This window comes from Battus philenor, unplaced genomic scaffold, assembly GCF_028537555.1.
Source record: "Battus philenor isolate CCGP_79_NKW_IND1 unplaced genomic scaffold, ilBatPhil1.0.hap1 SCAF_28, whole genome shotgun sequence".
In the NCBI taxonomy this organism is placed as follows: Eukaryota; Metazoa; Arthropoda; class Insecta; order Lepidoptera; family Papilionidae; genus Battus; species Battus philenor.
Window position 1 is genome coordinate 2,026,021 of NW_027181691.1, and position 18,621 is coordinate 2,044,641.

The following is an 18,621-nucleotide window of genomic DNA, read 5'->3' on the forward strand; positions in this document are numbered from 1 at the left end:
TCACCCATCTTCGATCAACCCTTATTTTTTATTTGTTAATAACATACATGGTAAAACAACGTTTGCGGTATCAGCTAGTAATTATATATTTGAAGTGTAAATATAAATAAAATCCGTAGTGTTAGCGGTCGAACTTTTCGTTAAAGGAACAAGCAATATTCAAATGGACTAAATGCCCGAATTGTTTCCACTTCTCGGAACGAAAGCCCGAAATATAATTGCGTATGAGAGTGCGTTATCCTTTGAATTGGTCAGCTAAAGTCCGTGCACACAACAAACCAAAACTATATCTGAATATAAAAAAATGACAAAATAATTGCTTTAATATTTTATAGCTGCATGTTTTTGAAATTATATTTAAATTATATAAAATTATAATTCTCACTTCTTCACGTAGCAGGGAACTTACCCATGCCGCGTTTAGCAACGAAAATAGTTTGCACGAATAATGTACATCGCCACTTGTTACTTCAGGATAACAATCCTTCGAGGTATTTCGGCGGAATTAATTCTTCATCATGACACATTCCTCACACCCATTGCTCTCTGGGTGATCATGACCACGTCTCAGATTCACAAGTAAACCAATAATAAATTTAAAATATTAGGAGGACCGGTAAGTAATGTAACTTAATTTAAATTTACACGACTACATTTCTAACAAGTTTTTATATCTAATCAACAATATTTTCACCTTTATCAACAACCTTTTGTCATCTAGTATATAAATTAATGCCGGAGCGGTAAAAATCGATTCTCGTAATAAGACACCGGTTCTCGTAATAGTATAGCAAATACTAGCTAGCCACATCCGCCACTGTGACACCGGCTTTATGATTGCTATGCAAGGAGCAGCATTATAATCGCCTGGCACTAAATTGTTGGGCGTGCGATGAATGTAACACATCGGCTAGGTGGCGAGTGCGTTATTTAATTGATATTTTTGATATAAAGGCGTGTACACACTGTGATAATCAAACAATGAGCCAAGAATTAGGTTGTAATACATGATACTATTTCTTAGTACTGCATTTCTTTTTTTTTTTTCTTAAATACTGATTCTGTGCGACTAAAAATTTGTCTCGGAAATTCGCTAAGTACAGGCAAGATCGATAATCATCACGATCATTGGTGCAGGCCTATATACCTTGCAATGGGCGTCTAGCAGCTGAAAAGAAGAACAGAAGACAAAACTTAGTTTATTCAATCATCAGCTTCAAATCGATGATAATCTTAATAAATAGATCATTTATGGTGATCACATAATGTACATCATGAAAATTCCAGAAAAACAATTTGAAACGAAACAGATTGAACTCTATTATATTAGAAGCCTTCAACTTAAAGTTACGTGGGTTACAAACATACCCTAAGTTGAGGAGAGCTCACAATATACTAAGATGTTTTGTGTTCAATTTTACAAATATTCATAATATATTAGTAGAGAAATACATTCCTTTACACTATAATACTGTACTTTATAAGTTTTTGATAAATGACTTTTTTAAATTGATTACATTATAATTCAGATATATTACCGGAATGTATATAACACCGTACATAGTTACATATATAATATTTACTAATTTTATGTATAAATAAACGTATTACAAGTATATCTTTGGTAGGAATTAGTAAGTTAATGCACCCGTGTGCACACAGCCTAAGTTTAAAACAATTTAAACAATCGAGGTGTCGATATTTAAAGAATCAATAGCCAAATATTGACACGTTCTAACTTACGGAGCCCTCCCATTGTTGGGCCGACCAATGGCGCCGGTCTGAACATCCTGTATAAGCTACATCTGAGCCTCGAAATTATCTAATTTTCTAAACGTCCGTTGTATAAATATTATAAAAGCATTTTCATTTAAATTAGAAGAACTTTGGGTTTCTATATAAAACGTATATAATCAAAAAAGTAAATTTGATTTATATAAAAGACTAGCTGATCCCGCAAACGTTGTTTTGCAAAAAAAAATGATATTTTAATTTACAAATAAAAAATAAGGGTTGATCGTAGAGGGGTGAAAATTTATGGTTGTATGTATTCTTGTATGCTGTATCATAAAAAAATAAAAACTAAATATTTCGTTAAAAAAATAAAAACAAAATTTTTAAGCGTGAACAACCTTTATCACTTAGGGGTATAGAAAATAGATAGTAGCCGATTCTCAGACCTACTGAATACGCATATTAAATTTGGTAAAAATCAGTCAAGCCGTTTCAGAGGAGTTCAAGTTCGAACACCGTGACACGAGAATTTTATATATTAGATATAAATTTATTATTTAGTCTTCCAAATCAATTTCATCACCTAAGTAACCTACGTCAGATAAAGTGCACTTTTATCAACGATTTTTCCAGCCCTCAAAACAGTCGGAGTAGTATTTTTCCTTCCTTTTTTTTTTGGTTTTTCTCTGATGATGTTAGTGCTGTTAGCCCTAAGGCTTTTACAGTTTCTTCGGTACTGAGTTCACGGAGCGGAAGGGTCCGTGAAATTAAAAATAAAACAGAAGCTGGGCAGATGCGTTTCAGTTGTACGATGATGTTCGCACGTAGTAAACCGCTCTACCCGAGTAGAGCTGTGTAGTGTTGATGTTGTATATGCGGCTTGAGAGAACAGTGATGACCACTCGGCAATCCAAGTGATGATACGGATCCTTCTGCAAATCGCCTATGCTGCTCCCACTTAGGTCCGAGAGTCCGTCTAGTTCACGGACCCTTCCGCTCCGTGAACTAGATAGTCTTTTTCCGGTATAGCCTTCGAGATATATTACATTCTATTTTTATCTCCTCAATCGTGTCTAAACGGAGTCCTGGTATTGTTCTTTTGAGTTTGAATAACCAGAAGCCGCACGAATCCATATCAGGGGAATACTGTGGTTGCAGAACAATACCAGTCCAGTTTTCGACGCGTTTTATCTATCTATTTATATATAGTCTTACCTATTTTGGCACCAATCTAACTTGACGCGTTTAAGATGCAATACATCCTTCAAAATTATTAAGGCTGAGTCAAATGACATTTCAACTGACAAACAGACGCTTGTCAAATGTTATAGACAGTCCTTCCAACATAGGAAAAGTTTACTAATGTCCGGTAGTTTTAAATGACAATTTATTCTTACATTTTGATGTAAGTATTATGTTGAAGACAATAAAAAATATTTGTTTTAATTATAATAAAATATATACTTATTAGAAATAATAAAGATAAAACGAATTAAAGCACCAATAATAATTACAATGGACTAAATGTGTGTGCAATAAATAAAAATCATAATATCAGACTAGAACAAATAAAAACATACACTATATTAAAACAAGGAGAAATTATATAAACAATTTTAGTTGTGTGTTTGTACTTGTGTGTATCTATAAATGGTATCTTATTTAAAATAGTACTATAGTAATAATCAAACAAAATGAGCTGTGGTAGTCCAACGGTAGAGAAATGAGATTTGTGATCGTAGGTCGCTGGCTCGATTCCCTGAATACAAATATAAATCACATTGTGCGTTAATTACATAGGATTGCAATTGCTCATAAAGAAATTATTTAATGGAATCAGGCGTTACCTTGCGGAAGTACCTAAGTAAGAAAAGGACCAATATTTAACCACTTCCGCACATGCAGTGGTAGTCGTGCAACAAAGTGCACCGCCCGCCAGCCCGCTGATAAATGCGTATGCGGTAAACAATGCGAATCACACAACTGCCACCGCCAAATTACTCAACACGTGTTTCACCCCTCCACGGGGCATCTTCAGGAGTTATGTTACACCGATTAGTGCCAAACACAGAGTAGAGAGAGAGTAGAGTAGAGTAGTAGAGAGAGAGGTAACGCCTGATTCCATTAAATATTAAAGATGAAAAATCTGAAAAACTTATTTGTAAACAAAGAATCCCAATTCTAGATATATCATAATATGGTAAAAGTCATGGGATTCCCGGCATCGAAATAAACGTGGTAGGAACCAAATTGTTACCGACAAAATGTATATACCAACCGGTTCCTCTCTACACATGTTTACTGACATAGATATATGACACGGCGCGGACAATAAATGTCTAATGTGTATTATTAATGCAAATCTATCGGATAATCGACTATAAAATGTCACTCCGAACATGCCACTCGACGCCTCGTGTAAATCTTAACCGGGTTCGTTCGTATCCCATTTCGTTCATGATATATCGCGTTCAATTCGAAATTCTTTAACAATTACGTAATAGCAACGTCAAAATGTTTATTTATTTTTATTAAATTTTAGTTGAAATGAATAACAGATAGCTCTTTTATTAATGTTAACAACTTATACAATAACCTTGGTAAATGGAGATATTATCTGTGGATAATATTATCTGGAAATGTTCTTATTATTTTCTGTATATAGATGCCCACTACAATGCAGAGGCATTTCCCAAAGTATTTAATGGAATCAGGCGTTATTTTGAAGTCCATCCTAAGTAAGAAAATGACTAATATTTAGCCACTTCCGCACATGCAGTGGTAGTCGTGCAACAAAGACTTTGACTCTGTATTTGGCAGTAATCGGTGTAACATAACTCCTGAAGATGCCCCGTGGAGTGAAACACGTGTTGAATGATTTAACGGTGGTAGTTGTGTAATTCGCATTGTTTGCCGCATGCGCATTTAACGGGCTGGTGGGTGGTGTACTTTGTTGCACGACTACCTCTGCATGTGCGGAAGTGGCTAAATATTGGTCCTTTTGTTATTTCCCAAAGATTACTATTATTACCAGTCTTGTACAGTATCCAGCGACTACCGGCGACCTTATATATGTCCACTTAGTGGGGGACTTGCCCACGCCGCATCCACCGGTTCACATCTACACGAACTACCACATAGTTAAGCCAAAGTTAGACATTGGCTTCCTCCACAGATTTATTATACGTTGAAGTGGTTCAATGTTCCTATCTTACAACCATGTAAGTGAACATCATACGCTACGATTGCCGATCCATGGTCGCTTCAAGAACCATCACCCTCCATCGGTCTCACGAGCGATGTACCCCGCCCACTGTTATTTAACACGTTCACTGCGGGCCCAATTTTGAAGAACTTTCAGCTGGTGCGGCTGAGGTCGAATCAGCCTCAAGCTGAACTTCCTAGTAGTGCGGTTGAGGCCTTTTCTGCCTCATGTTCATCAATATTTTTTTACAATATTGAGTCAATGCTACGCAGACATAAAGAAAGCTATATTTGTCTTTGTCATACCTCATACGGTTGAGTGTAAACAGCCGCCGCACTAGAGAGAAAACACGAGTTTTACGCGCCGCACCAGTGCAAAGTCTACCATGAGGCTGAATCGACCTCAAGCCGCAGTGAACGTGTTAAAACGAACAATTCATTAAGATATACATCTGTGATCTTAGTTTTTCTAAGAATCTCCTCATTATAGAATTCCTTTTTACTTACTTGCTTGGTTTCGTTTGAAATTAACGCTGTTTACAGTACGCCCTTTACAGTTCCATCGGAACTAATTTCACGCAGCGAAAGGGTTTTTGAACTTAAAAATAAAACAGAATCTGGACAGACGCATTCAAATTGTAGATATGTAGTAGAGCGCTCTACCCAAGTAGAGCTGTGTAGTGGTGATGTTGTCGGCTTGGGACGGCAGTATAGACTACAGGAGAGTCAAGGATGGATCCGGATCCTGTCCTTTTTAATAATCATTATTATTGTATTGAATTAGGGAGACACAATGTGTACATCAAAGGAAAGCCTTTTTTGTCACCATAGATTCCCAAAAGAACTGATTGGATTCTGTATCCAGGATCTTCACGACGATCTTAACTTGGTTCGTCTACCTACCTTGGACATCCTAGACTGCTCTTGTCGGTCAATGGCTTCCACTCCAGGATCTTAAGAACTCAGCAATTACCCGCTAAGTTAGTTCAAGTTCTTTCACATATATTAGGGTCACTTTGTACTTGTTTCGGTCCTGTATAACATTGATTAATATTAAAAGATAAGAATTAGGAAGGTATTAATGGTGTATTCCCAGTTGACATTGACTGCCACGGCAATTTTCTTCAGAAATCTGGCCTAAATTGACAATCTGATTTAATAGCATTATTATAAAACACATTTTATAAATTTTCTGTTCTTGCTAGCCGGTATTGAGTTTTTATTTATCCATCTATCTATATTAGCATTGATATATTTCGAGTATAATCGTAGCTGCACAAAAATGGCAAGCACACAGGACGAGATAAGTCGTCGTTGGCATCCTAGAAAAGAACGCAATCTACGAGATATCTCGTTGGCAGTCAACGTGCTAAAATGTCCATTCTATAGAATAAAAAGTACACTAAAATTATAGAGTGAATATAAGAAGTAAATACAGGGCGATTATAAATAAGTGTTAAAGCCTTAAAGGTAGTTTGCTGTCGTAAATATCAAATCTGAAGCTAGAAATCGAATTAACAACTATAAGATCCGTTCTTATGGCAAACGATATATATTTATTAACATAGTTTGAACAAAATCGATTTTATCCGAACCGAGAATCGATGTCAGGACAATAAATAAGTCACAAATAAGCCGTGAAGTGAGAGAACAAAGGCGGGGATCTCCCACGGAACGCCATTAAACGGCTATAATGGCCATTAATAAGCTCAGATGCGCCATTAATTATACAGGATGGGTGACCGCGGCGTGCCGGACCGTGTCCCACGCGTGGTGATGTATAGCCGAGTTGTAACGTGTTAGAATTTTGGTCGCGTACCACGTTGTAAGGGATGTTATGTGGATTATCAATCAAGGTACTTATAAGTCGAATGTTTTACCCAATAGCATGGCATTTCGAAATTATTTATACAGGATGATCAAGATATAAATAGATTTAAAAACTTTAAATGAGTGAAATTGTAGCTCAATTTCTGACAATGAATGTACACCTATCCCCCGATTTACACGGTACTCGTTTTACACGTTTTCGCTTTTACACGGTTTTCCAAATAAGTTTTTTTTTTGTTTTAATGATCTATTTTATTACCATCTCTCATAATGTAAATATTTCTGCTTCAAACATCGAATCGGCACAAATAACTTCGAGTGATATAAGTTAATTCGAACCTTCAATTCGGAAAAAAAGAATGAGAGTAATTTCTGACAGTGATAAAGGATAATAAAACACCTTTGGTTTTATTTTAATTCTTCTGTTTAATGTATTGTAATTAAATAAAAAAACAGTGTTTCCGTAATATATTAAAAATTTTAACTTGTCAATGCATTTTATTTTTATTTCTGTGTACACTAAAAATATTGAAAAAAAACTACAACTGTGAAATAGCAAAATTATGCATTTTTGCATGTTTTTCGATTTACACGGTTTTGGCTTGAAATTTTTTAATTTTCGATTTACACGTTTTTCTCAGGAACGTATCTACCGTGTAAATCGGGAGATAGGTGTACAGTAGTTTTATTTACAAAACAATATTAATTATACAATAGATAATATTAAATCTAAAAATTAATTATGGCTCCAGCATTCAGTGTTGGTCGACACAACTCGCTGTATTTATGAACATATATACAGGATGATTGGTTATAGGTGTAAATTATAAACAGATGAATGTATAGCTCGTTTTTGGTCAAATTATGGTAGATCCTACCTAAAAATTATTGGTTTCAGAAACAACAAATTACTTTATTATAATATATTATTAAGAAAGATTTAATTATTATTTACTATATGTCGCTGTAGACTTTGTACTACCAAAAGTTATTCGCCTACTGCATTGAAATAGAAAAAATGTTGAAACATATTTAATAGTTAATATTTATAAAGGGTGATTGTAAATAGGTGTAAAATAGGCGTTTGTCAACAATTTATCTATACCCGGGTAATATAATATGAACAGAAGGTTGAGTAATTAGAAATTAATTTTAAAATTCTGTTACAGCATCCGGCGATAAATATGGCACATCGACCTTTGGAAAGAGACAATCGGTTAATTTCCGCTTCGTAGAGCGTTATCTCTGTCCCACAAACTGTATTTCGTACGAGTATAAATTATATAAGATTGTATTTCGGGAATCAAATCCACGGCCCAGGATCGCAAGTCACAGTACTCTACCGCTAAGCCGCCACTGCTCCTATGGTTGTTCAATATTTTCATAATTAATATACAAAACTGACACGATTTTATTTTTTTTATAAACTTGATCTATTGATGTTTTATTTTAATTATTAATGACGAACTATCTTTCTAATACAATAAATTTTAATGACCTTTATTTATGGGAATTTTTTTAGACTTGACATATTAATGTTTAATATTTAATTTTTTGCTTTAAATAAGATAATACAAAAATTACCAACCAATACACAAGCAATGGTGGGTTAGTGGTAGAAGACAGACTTGTGGACATAAGTCGCGGGTTCTACTCCCGAGATATTCTCTTCTAATATATAAAATTCTCGTGTCACGGTGTTCGAACTTGAACTCCTCCGAAACGGCTAAACCGATTTTTACCAAATTTTACATGCGTATTTAGTAAGTCTGAGAATCGGCTACTATCTATTTTTCATACCCCTAAGTGATAAGGGTTGTTCACCCTTAAAATTTTATTTTTATTATTTTGACGAAATTTTTTGTTTTTATTTTTTTATGATACAACATACAAAAATACATACAACCCTAAATTTTCATCCCTCTACGATCAACCCTTATTTTTAAATTGAAAATTAAAAATATTTTTTTTGCAAAACAACGTTTGCGGGATCAGCTAGTAATCTTATATAATTCACACTTCGTGCATCGATTATATAGGATCGCCATTTCTTACTTACTTACCATAGTAAGTTTACCATAGTACTATACTGCGATCGCCTATGCCCTATAGTGATTATATATGAACTAAAACGAACTGTTTTACACAATATAGCGATGTAATTATTGATTAGGTTAATAAGTATTAAAAACAATCTTCGTATATATATGTTTACAATCTGATATTAACTGGTGTATTTATGGATCGAAAAAATATATTTTTATACGACCGCATTGTTTTTGACATTCGGTTCCTTGCGCCTACGCCATCTTGTTTAGGATTACATTACACCTCGTTAATAGCACGCGAAGATGTTTATTTTACGCAATTTATTGCGGAGTATGATCGTTTTGGTCACCGCCATCTTGTGTTGTTGGACGTTAACAGATTCTAAATTGTTGTTCCAAATGAAAATTATAAACACCTATACAAAAATAAAGATGTAGATAAAATAAACAAGACTCTTATTGATCGAAAACTTTTTTATCTTTTATATTTTGACACTGCTTCGCAAGGTGTGATATATAATACAGATTAACGAATATAGACTTTGTCAGATATAGTCTTAATGAAAACTGAATAATCAGGCGACATCGCTGTCAAGGATTCGTATCATTTAAATATTCATTTATTGAATAATACCCTACTTCCTTCACTTTACGTTTACTAGTATATCTTTTGCATTATATAAATGGTTGACTAATTATGTTTTGCAGAATTTAATAAAAAAAAAACAGTAATTAATTTTAATATGTAGTAAAACTCTTTTTCATGCTATACTACCATTATGACATTTAATAATACTGACCAATGACTTTTTAATAATTTCAATTTGTATTTTGATGTTTTTCACTTATATATTATCACAAGACACTAACATTATTATTTTAAATAAACACCGACTGTTCCTTTCATAAATATTTACATATTTTGGTATTGAAATTATTTAGTTTTTTTCATTATAGACTATTTTTATTTCTTGATAATTTTGTCAAATTTACCATATGACACATGGAAAGACACTTTTCTAAGGAACATATTTATCTTATAAAATAGAGATGTGTATTATTTATTCTTTTGCAACTATTGTAAGAATTGTAGGAAGATTCCTATTTGAGGGTATATTCTAAGATTCTTTCGAACGCAGCCTCCGTTTCCTCGGGATATTGAAAATGTATTCCACAAAGTTTAATCTATATTTTGAAAATAAATGAAATCCACTTAGTAAAAGAGAAGGAAACATCATAAACTTTTCAGTCATAATACATCTATTGCTAGACATAAGTCTTCCTCAGAGATTTATCTTCATTTGAGTGACTACGAATGGCCCAATATCCCTATGTCGAATGTACGAATGTCTTTAACCAATGCGTTTTACCACTTCGGGCGTTTTTGGCAAGTAGTCAATCCACGAGCCATGGAAAAGGCTTTGCATGGGATTCAATACGAGATTCAGGAATGAGGAGATTCGTAGACGAATAATTTTAAGGCTACATATCGCGCAGATTATATAGATGAAGTGTTGTTTTTTTTCTGTGGTCTCTTTTTTGCCCCCCAAATCTCCCTCGTCATATTGTCATTGATGGACAGAGGTAATATCTCTTTCATTCCTTTCTATTCTTTGTTACCTTTCATACTTCTATTCTCATCCTTCGCCATTTTTCCTGGATTTTGTTACAATCTTTTTTTGTTTTATGCTTTTTTTCTTATTAATTATATCTACATATTATTATATCTATCAATTTCATTTCCATTCTAATCACTTTCATCACAAATTGCTTACTTATTACTCGACTATTTTGTTATGTAACTATTTGTAACTTTTTGTGTCACCTTCCGGCCGTACTCCAGGAAGGTCTGGAGTCTTACCTCTTGGTTTACAAATGAAGCGATATTTTCTTCTTCTATTCTTTCTTGCAGCTGAGGCATCAAGGTATGACCACGCAACGGCAAGCGCTATATATAACAACCACTCATAAGGTGTGAATCGCTACTAAACTGATCTGTTGGAAGCATGAGGCAAGGTTTAACTGGGTGACATCGACGAGAGACTGATTTCTTTACACGAACACATTACTTTCGAATAGCTACAGGATTCAACTTCACTTGTGCATATTTAATTAGAGGATAAAGATTACTTTAGCAGATTTATAAGATCCTGCCTACCCCGCGTGGGATAACAAGATCGTACCAGAGTCAGGTCCACCCCACGGCGCAGGAATCACTCGCACCTCAATGCTATCAGCTCATCAGTTCTCGGAACCGGGGATCCCCCCGCGACCCGCGACCCGCAGGGGGCTACGGGGCCCGATCTCCCGCTGTGACGGTAATTCACGCGGCTCACACCTCCGTGAATCTGGATTGTGGGATGTATAGTTCGATCGAATGTTTTTGATACTTTTTTGTTTTTTTGCTTCAGTATTTAATAAAAAGCTATACTTGTATGTATATATATAAAGCTTTCTACATAATTATCCAATACTTTTTATCGTGTAATAAAAATAATTCTCATTACATCTCCAATATTTATATGTTTTATTACCTACTCATGTAAATGTTCTAGACAGTTCTAAAATACAAGTATAGTTTCAAAACAATAATTGTTACTTCTTTTGAAATTTTACTGTTCTGTTATTGTTCCACTTGGTGAACCGATGAGGAAGTTCAGGACGAAGAAGTCGCTGCAAGTGGGCAGCGCAGGATCTGTCATCATGGCAATCTACGTGGAAGGTAGCCTTGCAATTGGCGTCCATCGCCTGAAAAGAAAAAGTCGAACTTACGACTTTAATTTTTTTATATTCATTATTGAACACGTTAAGATACATTTAAATAGTTCCACAATAATAAACAAAAGTACAATTGGTGGTCTTATCGTACAAGGCAATCTCTTACACACAATAATAGTATGATAAAGATAGAGTTTTTTTCTAAATTTCAAGCATATTTCTTTAGGAAAATTGTCTACTAAGAAAATATTTCTTTATATTAAAATAATAACAAAAGGTACACAACCTGTAGTATTTTATGTTTTAGAAGTATTGGATAAAATTTCACAGGTGAACTTGAGCAAGTATCAAGACATTTGGGCCGTCGTACACTTGGTAATATATTGATGATGCTGTAACAGTCTATTGTGATCTTTTGTTAGATTATGATAAGCGAGATAACTTATTCTCGACTTAATATAAACGTCCGTTTGTCTGTTGCGATGTCGCCAGTGTAGAGACGGACTTTAAATATATTAACGATCGCTGAGTTACATAGATTGTATTGAATTGATAGTCAACTGCTGAACATACTCAAGGCTCAGACTTATATTGAGTCGCCCTATTCTCACCCAAACCCTCTCATCCTTTCGTAACTCAGTAAAAGCCAAGAGACGTCCCAAAGACACTCCTCACGCTCATCAAAAGGTCCCCACTGAACACGCACTACACCACACCTGCTGCAGATACTCACAACACTGCAAGCGCTAACCATACAGCACCAGCAACCACTTCAACTGCGACACTCGACACAGAACATCGCGTCATTCATAATAGAACAAAATACTACTCACCACACCACAACACCCGTTCTTAAATCCGCCCGATTTCTACTCGCGAACAGCGTGGGCGAAACCATGTTGGATCCGGATCCATTCTTGGCTCGCCTGTGGTCAGTACTGCCGTCCCAAGCCACATACACAACATCAACACTACACAGCTCTACTCGGGTAGAGCGGTTTACAACGTGCGAACTTCATCGCACAACTGGAATACTGTCCAGCTGCTGTTTTATTTTAAAGTTCACGGACCCTTCCGCTCCGTGAACTCAGTTCCAATGAAGCTGTAAAAGCTCCCGGGTTAACAGCATCAACTTCAACCGAAATGAATCACGAGGCTCAGGGGCTATAGAGCGAAGTAATCATCCTTGTTCATCGAACAACAGACACCCCCGAGATATATAACGGTGTCCATCATGCGGTGGTAGAGATACCACGTCACAAGAACTCGTGCGTGTATTGCACGGACGAGACTCAAGATGCGATCGCAAGATTCATCGATGTGAATACGGCAACCGCACAGACACTGGTCCACAACCTGATGATGCCAATATGGAGTAGGGATATGGAAGTGGTCGCACGAAACGTAATTTTAAAAACTTGACATATTTAGGGCGTCGTGAAAACAAACAAAAGCATATGATTTAAGAACTTCAGATTTAAGTTACACGAGAGCACAAGGACATTGTTATGGCGCCGTTAAGATAGATTAAGAGACTATTTTTTTTTTATTTAAACAATATGGAAAAAAAATCGTTAAGTTTAATTCTCCAACATTTCAGCAGTCAATGCTCACTGGTGGACACAGACCTCTTCCACAGATCACAATACACCTCTGTTCTTTTAAGTTGAAATATAAATTGTACCTTTTAAAGATACCTCCCAAAGATTCTTCAGTTACTTCTTGGTTACTAAGAATAGGCACCTCCGGGAGCCCTCGAGCCTCCAAGCCTCCGGGAGCCTCGAGCACCCAAATGTCAAATGGCCAACAGAAAGAGACTGTTTCGTAAAAAAAAACAATAATATACAAAATATACAATGACCATATATATATATATATATATATATATATATATATATATATATATATATATATATATATGTTCAGAATCCTTTGTAACACTTTTATGGATAAATATGTACACCATTACAATACACTCCGTGTAATGTTTCTGAATTATTGTTATTAATTAAAGTTCATTAGTAAGAATTGACTTTGACTCTGTGTTTAGCCCTAATCGGTGTAACATAACTCCTGAAGATGCCCCGTGGAGGGGTGAAACACGTGTTAAGTGATTTAACAGTGGCAGTTGTGTAATTCGCGTTGTTTGCCGCATGCGCAGCGGGCTGGCGGGCGGTGCACTATGTTGCACGACTACCACTGCATGTGCAGAAGTAGCTAAATATTGGTCCTTTTCTTACTTAGGATGCACTTCCGCAAAATAACGCCAGATTTCATTAAATATTAAAGTTCATTAACCAAACACTCATATAAAGGCTCAAGATCACTCAGAGAACAACGGAGAGAGCTAAACTTTCGATGCGAGATTGAACCAAAAATGTGTGGAGAACCAAGACAAGTGACGTAGCTCAAAGAGTTAGACGTATGAAGTGGCAATGTGTGAAAGCTACTCGAGTGGTGACCACCAGGTAGACCGACAACATATTTAAGATCGCGAAGTCGCTGGGTGCGGACAGTTCAGGACTGTTCATCATGGCTATCTTTCATGGAAACATATACCTAGCAATGGGCATAAATCTGCTGAAAAGAAGAACCAATCGCTTTTTAAAAAAAACTATAATTATGTGAAGGATTTTATGTGACAATAAAGCCTGTAAATGAACTAAGGTCCTTGCAAAAATGACCACCAAACAGTCTGAGCTTTTTGCGGGGTATTCTCTGATCTAAGCACATTAGGAATACTAAAATTCAAACTAATAAATTTTTTTTCAAATTAAGATATTCTGTCATTTCTCTGAAGACATACTCAAGTGTTCACTGTATATGATTATATGTTATATACGTCAGCTGATAGATTGCCCATAGGGTGGATAGGCTTTTCACTTTTTTATATATACAATTGGTAGAGTGATTTCCGCTTTTTAATAATAGCTAGTACTCATGACAGATGGTGCAAAAGTAATGTCATAATGTGAATGTATCTTAATTTCTACAAATGACATCAAATATCACGGCGCTTTAATATTTATGATGTACAGAAAATGTGAAGTATATATAAGGTATTAAATTTTAACATACTATGAAGTATATCTATATATCTACATCATGCACCTTACTGTAATAATCAAAACGAATCAATTTTATAATAACATTTTGTAGCGTATTTATTGTAGTACTATAATAAAAATATATTTAAAAAAGCCATCTCCACACTTATCGAGCTGACAAAAAAACGTCCGCGGAGACGGGCCGCGTGTAGGAGCGCATTGCGGCCAGCCAGACGCAGTTTGTTTTACATGATAATTGGCCACGACTTATAAACTTCGTTCCCGTACCAGACTTCCCTCCCCCGTAAATACCATACCACTGCCCCTGGTATAAATGCCACTCGAACCAACATTACACTACTCTCATACTTGATACTACTTCCTCCTATATTCAAGACTCTCCTCTCACGTTTCTAAAACCATATCCTTGGTACACAGAGATTGAATGTACGTGTAAAAACTCTAAGAGGTGAATGTATAGGTAATATGTAATCAAAAAGATTTTAAGCCTTTGCAGCCATTTCCAACAAAAAATTTTCTTACGTTAGAATGAATATCACTAATAAAAAGTGGACACAAATGTTTATAAAATGGACAGGACCACGAGATACCAGAGCTAGAGGCAGACCTAATGCCAGATAGGCAGACGAGATCGTGGCTATAGCAAGTCACGGGTGGCTCCAAGTGACCAAAGATAGAGAAGAATGGAAAGCTTTGGAGGAGGCTTTTACTCTAAGAGGGTCTATACAAACTTAGTGCAAAGTTATCAAAATTATTATTTAAAATACTAATTTTAAGTCATTTGTATTGAATGAAATAAAGCTTTATTATTATCATTATAAATACGTTATTTAGTGTACATGTTGCCGCATCATATATATATATATATATATATATATATATATATATATATATATATGTTTGTCGACGTTTCAGCCCCTAAATTCCTACTGCAAAACCTACTCCCAAAGATATCAATGGGGGTATAATCTACCCGTACCAGGTGGGTAGGAGATCGCAAAGTGTTACCCCTTTAAACCTTTTATATCTATAACGAATCAGCCTGTATATCATCTATGTACTTTATAAAGCAATTTCCAAACAAGCATTTATTGAAAACCGTCAATGAAAATAGATATTTTTATGTCTTTTTGTTACATTATTACTTACTGCGTTTCTAATAAAGATTGTTAATGCCATTTAGCGTTTTTTTTTTCTGATAACCTATTAAAAAGAATAGAATTAGGTGACAATACAGTAAATGTTTATGGTAATCTTGTACCAGAAGGACTTCAATCTTGAAATATTACTTTAAAAACTGAGATTAAACATAAATTTTGTTTGCACGCAAAGATTTTAACAGTACTCTTATTGATCTTCAACTTATTATTTATGCTTATTTAATATATTTTATTTTTGACTCTGCTCTGCAAGGTGTTATAGTTGTGGAGAAGAAGCAGGAAGAAATTCTACAACAACAGATCTTTATCAGATATAGCCTAAATGAAATCAAAATATTCAGGCGACATCACTGTCAAGGATTCTTGTAATTTAAATATTCGTTTATTGAATAATAAGCTTTTTCCGTTTATTTATTTTTTATATGCTCTTTTTTATTTTGTAAAAGGTAGTCCAATAATGTTTTGCGGAGTTTTATTAAAATCCAGTTCCGTTCATTACATATGAATTAGAAACTTTTTGCAGTCGAAACTTTCGTACAGTCAATTTTTCACGGTGCCTTGTAATTTTTTTAATGTAAGTAAACTTATTACTATTTTATTACTATAATTCTATATTCAAACTCTACCTTTTGTAACCCAATACCAACGACCAACGTTTTAGACAGGACAGATAATATAAATAACGCTATTTAACGCGATAAATAACAGTTGTCCTAAACGTTAAAAATAGCTATTTATTTCCCACATAGCTCTGTGTGTAAGGGATAACTCTATCTTGCGCCTATCGGATCTAAAATATGTATGTTATTTCAATTCGACAATCTTGAACTGATCAAAGGTATTCGAGTTCCGTAGATTAAAAAAAATACATAATTATTCGATTGGTTTATTTTAACATTACAAGTACAGTACCCGGCGATAAATATTACACATCGACCTTTGAAAAGAGACAATAGGCTATTTATTTATTTACTCTTTATTCACACAAAAAATGTACAATGGCGGACTTCTCTACCAGACTACCTTACGGCAGAGGGGAAATAATCGAGGCGCTTAAACTGTAATAAAATAGAACATACCTACTAATGATACAATAACAATACTTACATATATATCTCGTATAAATATTTATGTACAATACATAAATACAATATATACATATAGTATAATACATATACTTCGTGTAAATAAATAAATAATAACTATGGTTGTGTAGATTCTGCTAATTTCTGACGCATATGTTCCCGAAGTTTCCATTTGAAACTGTAACGGCTTCTTGCCTTACTGACTTCCAAAGGCTTCATCTAATTTCCAATAAATCATTTATTTTCGGCTTCGTAGAGCGTCATCTCTGTCGCACGAAATATGACGACTAACAAAACGTCAAATAAGTAGTGTGGGACCGAGATAGTGCTCTACGAAGTCGAAATTAGCCGACTGTCTCTTTCCAAAGGTCGATGTGCCATATTCATCGCCGGGTACTGTAGTATGCTATTAACGGTTCAGGAGAGCCAGCCAGAAACTCAACAGCTGCTATCTTAAATGAAATTTAAATATATATATATATGTATTTATATATGTACATTATATTATCAACAATGTAAATGAGTCAACCAATTTCAATACATTTCGATTAAATAAAAACTAATTAATGCTATAATAAGATTTATTTAGTAATTTTTTTAAATATTATATACGAGTGTGCGGTCCACTCAGACCCATGAAGGATTTGTTAGTTTTTTTAAGACGAAATCTAGGCATTACGAGTTTATTTTAATTATTTCTATGACTTGGATTTATTTCAATTTGGTATTTTAATTTTAGTACTTAAATAATGTTATTATATTTCTTCTATGTGTAAATAATATATTCCTCTAAAACATCTCCATCTTTTAAGTAATATGTATCCGCTGAACGCCTTTTTGTAAAATAATTTGATTTAGTTAAAAAAAAATTATATTTTCATAATAAAATCATACTGTTTTTAATAACACATTTTCGAATACGATCTAATTCCAGTTTATTTAAATTTGAAAGGTAATGATATTCAAATAAATCAAATGGTAAGAAAGCGATCTCTAGTTATATTCCTTTTTCCCTAGAGACCAAGGAAGTATCACGATCTAAATTCACTCAATACGCGTTTATCTTTGAACTCTACAAGACTGAAGGATTGAACCTGGGCTTCATCAGATGCTTATATCGATATATAATCTTTGTTATAATAATAAAAAAGGGTAAATAAGTTTTACTGAACCCTCAAACTCACACATAAGAAATGATACGAAACATTTCCCCTACTAAATGCTTATACCTCGAATAAAAAACACTCGTCTTATTGTGAGTATCGAGTTACTGATGTACGTCTAGCGAGAGGCGTTAAGATGCAGCGGGGCGGCGAGGCGACGGGAACCGATGGTATCGGCCACGGATCATTGTTTTAAGATTAATTTGAATTTATTTTGCTTTCAACCGAATATTGTAAATAATTATACAGATATTTATTTTATAATCATCGCCTGTCTAAAGAATTATGCCTTTAGATACTTTGTATTTAATTTCGGGGGAGAAATATAAACGATCATACAATGACTTATCGGAAGATAACTTGAGAGGCGTAATTCCGATCGGAACATGCTGCAAACATTTTAGCTCTGGATGAATAGATTGTTTTTGTGCGATGTATTTAGTGCGATTTTTTTTTGCATTGGAGCTTAATTCAACAAGTAAAAAAAATGAAATAAAATAATAGATAGTATCTTGTACTTGGCTACCGCGATATATACAAATGTAATGTAACATTCTTCACAAAAATTGATCACCGACTACATGAAGATTGTAAAAAGTCGACTATGAACA